At 49.3% G+C, this 8,009-nt stretch overlaps 1 non-coding gene across 1 annotated transcript; it reads right to left on the reverse strand.

Moving 5' to 3' along the window:
* Window positions 1–241: 241 nt before the first annotated feature.
* trnat-cgu (transfer RNA threonine (anticodon CGU)) lies at window positions 242–313 on the reverse strand. Its single transcript has one exon. It is a non-coding gene; the product is annotated as a tRNA-Thr (tRNA).
* Window positions 314–8,009: the final 7,696 nt, after the last annotated feature.

Below are 8,009 nucleotides of genomic sequence, written 5' to 3' on the forward strand. Positions count from 1 at the left end.
AGAGAGACTGACACAGACTCAGACAGACCGAGAGAGTCTCTTCCTGTCCCAGTGTCTCTCTCTCTTTCTGAGTGTCTCTCTTTATCACTCTTTTCCTCGCACCCCACATCACTTTATTCTGAATGTTAATTAACAGAGAGATGGAAATGTGAACGGTGAATCTTCTTTCAACAGTGGCCCGTGGAAAGTTAAACAAACTGTCATCAATTCGGTCATTTCATTAAAATTTGAAACCTGAAGCAGGTGCGGACGGGGATCGAACCCGCGCTCTTCGGTTTACGAGACCGACGCCTTTCCACTTGGCCACCGCACCCCATGAGCAAAACGCGAATGATAATGTTCTTCAGCGGGTGAAGTCAGATCAACAGGTTTCTGCAACTGATTGCGACAATCGACTGATTGAGGAACAATGGATTTCGACTGTTCCGCCTGAACGAATAATTTCATGACAGTTTATTTAACGGGCTGTTGTGGAAAGATTCACAGAGAGATAGAAAGAGACAGACAGAAAGAGAGAGAGAGAGACAGATAGAGGGAGAGAGATGGACAGATGGAGAGATAGACACAGATGGAGACAAGGGGGCGGAGGTGGGGTGGAGAGAGAGACCTTAATAGAGTTTAAAATCGCTGGAATATCAGTGAAATTAAATTGTCCAAAGTGGGATGATCCGAGTTAATCTTTCAATGTATTTTCCACATCAAATATTGCAGATAAATTGCAAGTGAAAGTTTTTCGGACGGAGGGAGGTGTACAGTGGTGTTTCCCTTTAGGTCGTTATTGGGACCATTGCTTTTTTGATATATATTAATGACTTGGACTTGGGTGTACAGGGCAAAATGTTAAAAATTGCAGATGGCACAAAACTTAGAAGTGTAGTGAACAGTGAGGAGGATAGTGAAAGACTGCAACAAATATATATTCCTGAAGGCACAAAAACCCAACAGGAAAAGTGATCCAACCGTGGCTAACAAGATAAATTAAAGATAGTATTAAATCAAAGGAAGAGGCAATAAAGTTGCCAGAAAAAGCAGTGAGCCTGAGGATTGGGAGCATTTTAGAATTCAGTAAAGGAGGACCAAGAAATTGATAAAGAAAGGGAAAATAGAAATTGAGAGTAAACTAGCAAGAAACATAACGGACCCCAAAAGCTTCTACAGGGATGTAAAAAGCAAAAGACTAACGGTCGTGCTGGAAGGACCAGGATGACCGAGTGGTTCAGGCTTTGGATTTAAGATCCAGTGGATTTATCCCCGCGTGTTTCCGAACCCCACTCCTCATAGTTGTTATTACGGTCGTATTTTGACTCATTTTCACTCTTCTCCCATTTCCATCACACCGTCAGAGAAAGGCGACAGCACGAAAGGAGGCCATTCGGCCCATCGAATCTGTGCCTCGTCTGTGCAAGATCAATCCAGCTCGTTCCTTTTCTTGGAGCCCTGCATTTTTTTTCCTTTCAAGTACTTATCCAATTCCATTTTGAAGGCCATGATTGAATCTGCCTCCACCACCCCCTCAGTCAGTGCATTCCAGATCACAACCACTCGCTGTGTTAAAAAGCTGTTCCTCACGTCACCTTTGGTTCTTTTGCCAATCACCTTAAAGCTATGTCCTCTCGTTCTTGACCCTTCCACCAATGGGAACAGTTTCTCTCTATCTACTCTGTCTGGACCCTTCATGATTTTGAACACCTCGATCAAATCTCCTCGCAACCGTCTCTGTTCCAAGAATCACAAACCCAGCTTATCCAGTCTCCCCACGTAACTAAAGTCCGTCATCATTGGAATCGTTCCAGTAAATCTCTTCTGCACCCTCTCGAAGACCTTCACATCTTTCCTAAAGTGCGGTGCCCAGAACTGGACACAATATTCCATTTGTGGTCAAACCAGTGTTTTATAAAGGTTCATCATGACTTCCTTTCTTTTGTACTTGTGCCTCCATTTGTCAAGCCTCGGATCGCGTTGCTTCTTTAAACGGTTTCTCTACCTGCCCTGCCACCTTTAACGGTTTGTGCACATAAACCCCAGATCTCTCTGTTCCTGTATCCCTTTTAGCGTTGTGCCCTCCAGTTTACATTGCGTCTCGTCATTCTTCCTACCAAAATGTCTCAATTCGTATGATTCTGCTTCAAATTTCATCTGCCACGTGCCCGCCCAAGCCACCAGCATCTCTGTTTCATTTTGACGTCTATCACTATCCTCTTCACTGTTTACGACCTTTCCAAGTTTTATGTCATCTGCAAATTTTGAAATTGTGCCCTCTACAGCCAAGTCCAAGTCATTAAATAAATATCAAGAAAAGCAGTGGTCCCAGCACTGACACTGGGGAACACCACTGTACACCTTCCTCCAGTCCGAAAAACAACCGTTTACCACTACTCTCTGCTTCCTGTCACTTAGTCAATTCTGTATCCATGTTGCTACAGCCCCCTTTATTCCATGGGCCGCAGTCTTGATGATAAGCCGACCGTGCGGCATTTCATCAAAAGCCTATTGAAAGTCCATATACACCACATCAACCACATTGTTATCGGAAGAGATATCTGTGTGGAGACTTCGTTTTAGGAAGGAGGCAATCGGCCGCCTCTGTGAGATGTTACAAGAGGACCTTCAGCCACCTTCTACTTCCTGCAGGGCCTCGTCAGTGGCATGTGGGTCATTTGAGTCAGGCCCCGGTGACATGTGCAACATCACCCACAGCGCGGCGAGAGTCTGAATTCATCAGGTCACAGATACACAATCACCCAGAGCCCTGTGAGAGTCTGAATTCATCAGATCACAGATACACCATCACCCAGAGCCCTGTGAGAGTCTGAGTTCATCAGGTCACAGATACACAATCACCCGGAGCCCTGTGAGAGTCTGAATTCATCAGGTCACAGATACACAATCACCCAGAGCCCTGTGAGAGTCTGAATTCATCAGGTCACATATACACCATCACCCAGAGCCCTGTGAGAGTCTGAATTCATCGGGTCACAGATACACCATCACCCAGAGCCTTGCGAGAGCGAATTCATGAGGTCACGGGCGCGATATTCCGCGCGGTTTCCCAGTTCATCAACCTTGACATGTCCCCAGCGCGGCAAAGGGAAAGGTCTCCCGTGTTCCACAGGATCGCTGGATTCCCCAAAGGGAGAGGTCTACCGTGTTCTGCAGGATCGCTGGATTCCACAAAGGGAGAGGTCAACCGTGTTCCACTGATCGCTGGATTCCCGAAAGCGCACGGGCTGTCGATGGAACCCATGTGACATGGAAGGCACCCAATGAGGCACCTGTCACTAACATCAACAGGAAGGGGTTGAATTCGTTAAATGTGAGAATCCTTTGCGATGCCGACCTGTGGATCATGAGTGTAAATACAGTTCACAAGGGAAGTGCCCATGATGCCTTCGTCCTTCGCCACTCAGACTTGCAATGATACCTTCACCGGAGAGCAGCAAGGATCTGGATGGATATCAGGTGACAAGGGCGACCCGCTGAAGCCGTGGCTGATGACACGCCACCACAGGACCAATAGTACATGACTGGAGAGGAACAACCGTGCCCACGTGTGCTCGCGCCAAGTTGTGGAGAGGAGAATCGGGGAGTTGAAATCACGCTTTCGAGACTTGGACAGGTCGGGGGATCTTTGCCGTACTCACCTGTCAAGGTGTCCAGGGTTGTGGTTGTCTGATGCGCATTGCACAACTTTACACTGCGGGAAGGGCAGACCTTTGACCAGAACGACGAGATGCCGCAGGGAATGGACGAGATGCAGGATGACAACACGGATGTTGCTGGGGCCTTGGTTGGTTCCCCCATCCCCACCCCCGAGGAAACCGTGGCTGCAGGGGACAGGGCAGCGAGAGACCACCCAGTGGCTGATGCTTTTAGACATCGATGAAAGTGGCGAATTGCCTCCCCGCCCCCTCCCAGGAAAGCAGATAACAGGACAAGCAAGATTGAAAGTGAAACAGTGAGCTTTAATTGCAGCATCAAAAAATTGGTGCAAAACTTTACATTAACATTTTGAGGTAGTTAGTTATTGCAAAACTTTATCGTGAACATTGAGGTGTGCAGTGCAAAACTTTAAATAAAAATTACGTTAACTTATTTATTTTCTTGTTTGAAAGTATTTGTGATGTTAACATGGTTTATATTCTGAAAATCTTCGAACAATTACAAATGACTTCTGATTAAGTTTGAAGGGCAGCAGCAGCAGCGAAAATTATCACACAAACAATCAGAAGAGATTCATTGCATCACAAAATATCAACAAGCGAATCAAAACAAACAATCGAAACATCAACCGAACAGCAATCAGATTTACAGACGCCCCCTTGCGGCATGCTCGAGGGTCGCTGTGACACTCTGAACAAGAGGAGGTGAACTCTGTACGAGAGGAGCATCCCATTTCCTCCTGGCCCCCATCCCTCCCTGTGATCGAGCCCCTCTTGAGCCCAGGGCACGACCTCGGTGTCTTGTAAAATGGCTGTAATCAGGGAGCTCGGAGCTGGAGTGCTGCTGTTCCACGGGGACATGAGCAAAAGTAGCGTCAGGTGCAGAATTAGCTCCTGGCTCTTGGGCCTGTCCTCTGTCTGTAGCAGGAGGTGGCACGGGGGTTGTCACGGGCTTCGGGTGCAGCACAGCCGTGCGCGCATTCAACTCCATGAAATGTACGAGAACCTGGTGAATATTTGTCAGCTGGGCAATGTTCTGTCCAGTATGGGCCAGCTGGCCAATGTTCTATCCAGTATGGACCAGCTGGGCAATGTCCTGTCAAGTATGGGGCAGCTGGGCAATGTTCTGTCCAGTATGGGCCAGATGGGCAATGTTCTGTCCAGTATGGGCCAGCTGGACAATGTTCTGTCCAGTATGGGCCAGCTGGGAGCTAATGTTCTGTCCAGTATGGGCCAGCTGGACAATGTTCTGTCCAGTATGGGCCAGCTGTACAATGTTCTGTCCAGTATGGGCCAGCTGGGCGCTAATGTTCTGTCCAGCGTCCTAGATCTCCTGTCTCATGGAGGCGAAATAGTCATGGTACTTGTCGCTCTCATCAGCCCTCAATCGTCTCACTTGTTGACCGTTGATGTTCTCTCCCAATTCATCATCCACAGGGTGGGGTGGGGGGAGGAGGAGCAGGGGAGCTGACATCTCCGCCGTCTCACGGGGGACTGGGGCGCATCTACCCCACTCGCATCGATCCCTCAACCCCAGACAGGTCGGACTCAGCTGGCGGCTGCCTGTGAGAGGGGGATTATGTGTGTCTCGCACAGAGCCAGAGGGGCCGGGAGTTGGAGAGGCGGTGAGGTGAGGCTCCTCATGGTCAAGCGCTCCCCCCACATCAACACCCTGAGCTTGACAGGTGGGCTCAGGAGTGAAGACACCACTTCACCTGCCCTCACCTCCCACCTCCCACCACCGTCCCGCCCCCCACAGGGCCCGCATCGTCCTCATCCTCCAGAAACCGTCAACGTTCTTCCTCTTCCCGCTCATTAAACGTCAAAACTCTCTGCAGCTCAAACACCATCACCCTCTGCAGCCCAAACACCATCACCCTCTGCAGCACAAACACCATCACCCTCTGCAGCACAAACACCATCACCCTCTGCAGCCCAAACACCATCACCCTCTGCAGCACAAACACCATCACCCTCTGCAGCAGAAACACCATCACTCTCTGCAGCCCAAACACCATCACCCTCTGCAGCCCAAACACCATCACCCTCTGCAGCACAAACACCATCACCCTCTGCAGCACAAACACCATCACCCTCTGCAGCACAAACACCATCACCCTCTGCAGCACAAACACCATCACTCTCTGCAGCACAAACACCATCACCCTCTGCAGCACAAACACCATCACCCTCTGCAGCACAAACACCATCACCCTCTGCAGCACAAACACCATCACCCTCTGCAGCACAAACACCATCACCCTCTGCAGCACAAACACCATCACTCTCTGCAGCCCAAACACCATCACCCTCTGCAGCCCAAACAACATCACCCTCTGCAGCACAAACACCATCACCCTCTGCAGCACAAACACCATCACTCTCTGCAGCCCAAACACCATCACCCTCTGCAGCCCAAACACCATCACTCTCTGCAGCACAAACACCATCACCCTCTGCAGCACAAACACCATCACTCTCTGCAGCTCAAACACCATCACCCTCTGCAGCCGCCGACTCACCACCTTCTGCAGCCCGAGTGTCCTCAGACGGCTGTGAACCTGTGGGAAGGAAGAACAAAATGTTCCACTGGTGAAGCATGTTCATCGGTCACATCACAGACGCCCACACGCTGCACGACCATGGTCAGACTCTAATCTCCATTTCCCATCCTTCAGACAACACGCAGGTTTTAAACATGCAGCTGGCCAATAGAGGAATGTGAAACTCACCTTTCCTCGCTCCAGTGTCTGATCGGTCACCAGGCACGAAACTGGAAGGTAGTTGCCCTGCAGCTGACTGGCCCTTTCTTCATGCTCGGTCATCTCCCTCATAAAGGCTGAACCGCCGCCGGTCTTCGACCTCTCACGGTTGTTAAAAGCCATTTTACACGACAGGACATTAAACAATAAAAATCAGTTTGTGCTTGTTTGTGTGAGAGAGATAAGTTGGGGGTTTGGAGACAGGGTCTAATTCACTAATTGTAATTTAACACCTCAAATCTCTGGAGTTGGGATAAAAGATCTCGAAAAGCATTTAGTGAGGCCCGTCCACAATGGCAACTGAGTTTTACGACCAGTTGCCATTAGATTGAACCTTGACCACACCACCCAGAAACAACCTGTGTTTATGCATTAGTTAAACTCAGCTCATTTAAATCTGAACTTTTGAATTTCAAAAACTCTCTATATATCCTAGCCGACTGCATTAAATCAGTGATTTTTTGCGGCCCTGTTCCGCTGTCCGTGACACGGTGCTGTTAGTGCTCAGAACCTGTGCCACCTCCTTCCACACCAACACGCTAACTTTCTGTGCCGCCCGAGACTTCCGTTCCCCAGAAGCCGCCGAAGCCTCACCTCAACCTCATTGAGGAGTGTGGAGAGGTCTTCATCAATAAATTACTGACCATTGTATTACCAGCCCCCTTGTATACTTACTGAACATTGTATTTTCAAAACGCATGTATCCTTACTGACCATTGTATTATCACTTCCATGTATCCTTACTTTTTTTTTATTCGTTCTTGGGATGTGGGCGTCGCTGGCGAGGCCAGTATTTTTTGCCTATCCCTAATTGCCCTGGAGAATGTGGTGGTGAGCCGACTTCAGGAACAGCTGCAGTCGAAGTGGTGAAGGTTCTCCCACAGTGCTGTTAGGAAGGGAGTTCCAGGATTTTGACACAGCGACGATGAAGGAACGGCGATATATTTCCAATTGGGGATGGTGTCTGACTTGGAGGGGTACGTGCAAGTGGTGTTGTATCCATGTGGCTGCTGCCCTTGTCCTTCTTGGCGGTCGAGGTCGCGGGATTGGAGGTGCTGTCGAAGAAGCCTTGGCGAGTTGCTGCAGTGCATCCTGTGGATGGTACACACTGCATCCATGGTGCGCTGGTGGTGAAGGGAGTGAATGTTTAGGGTGGTGGATGGGGTGCCAATCAAGCGGGCTGCTTTGTCCTGGATGGTGTCGAGCTTCTTGAGTGTTGCTGGAGCTGTACGCACCCAGGCAAGTGGAGATTATTCCATCACACTCCTGACTTCTGCCTTGTAGATGGTCGAAAGTGTTTGAGGTGTCAGGAGGTGAGTCACTCGCCGCAGAATACCCAGCCCCTGACCTGCTCTTATAGCCACATTATTTATGTGTCTGGTCCAGTTCAGTTTATGGTCAATAGTGACCCCCAGGATGTTGATGGTGGGGGATTCGGCGATGGTAATGCCGTTGAATGTCAAGGGGAGGTGGTTAGATTCTCTCTTGTTGCAGATGGTCATTGCCTGGCACTTGTCTGGCGCGAATGTTACTTGCCATTTATAAGCCCAAGCCTGGATTTTGTCCATGTCTTGCTGTATGCGGGCAC

Source organism: Heptranchias perlo, unplaced genomic scaffold (assembly GCF_035084215.1).
Source record: "Heptranchias perlo isolate sHepPer1 unplaced genomic scaffold, sHepPer1.hap1 HAP1_SCAFFOLD_56, whole genome shotgun sequence".
Lineage (NCBI taxonomy): Eukaryota > Metazoa > Chordata > Chondrichthyes > Hexanchiformes > Hexanchidae > Heptranchias > Heptranchias perlo.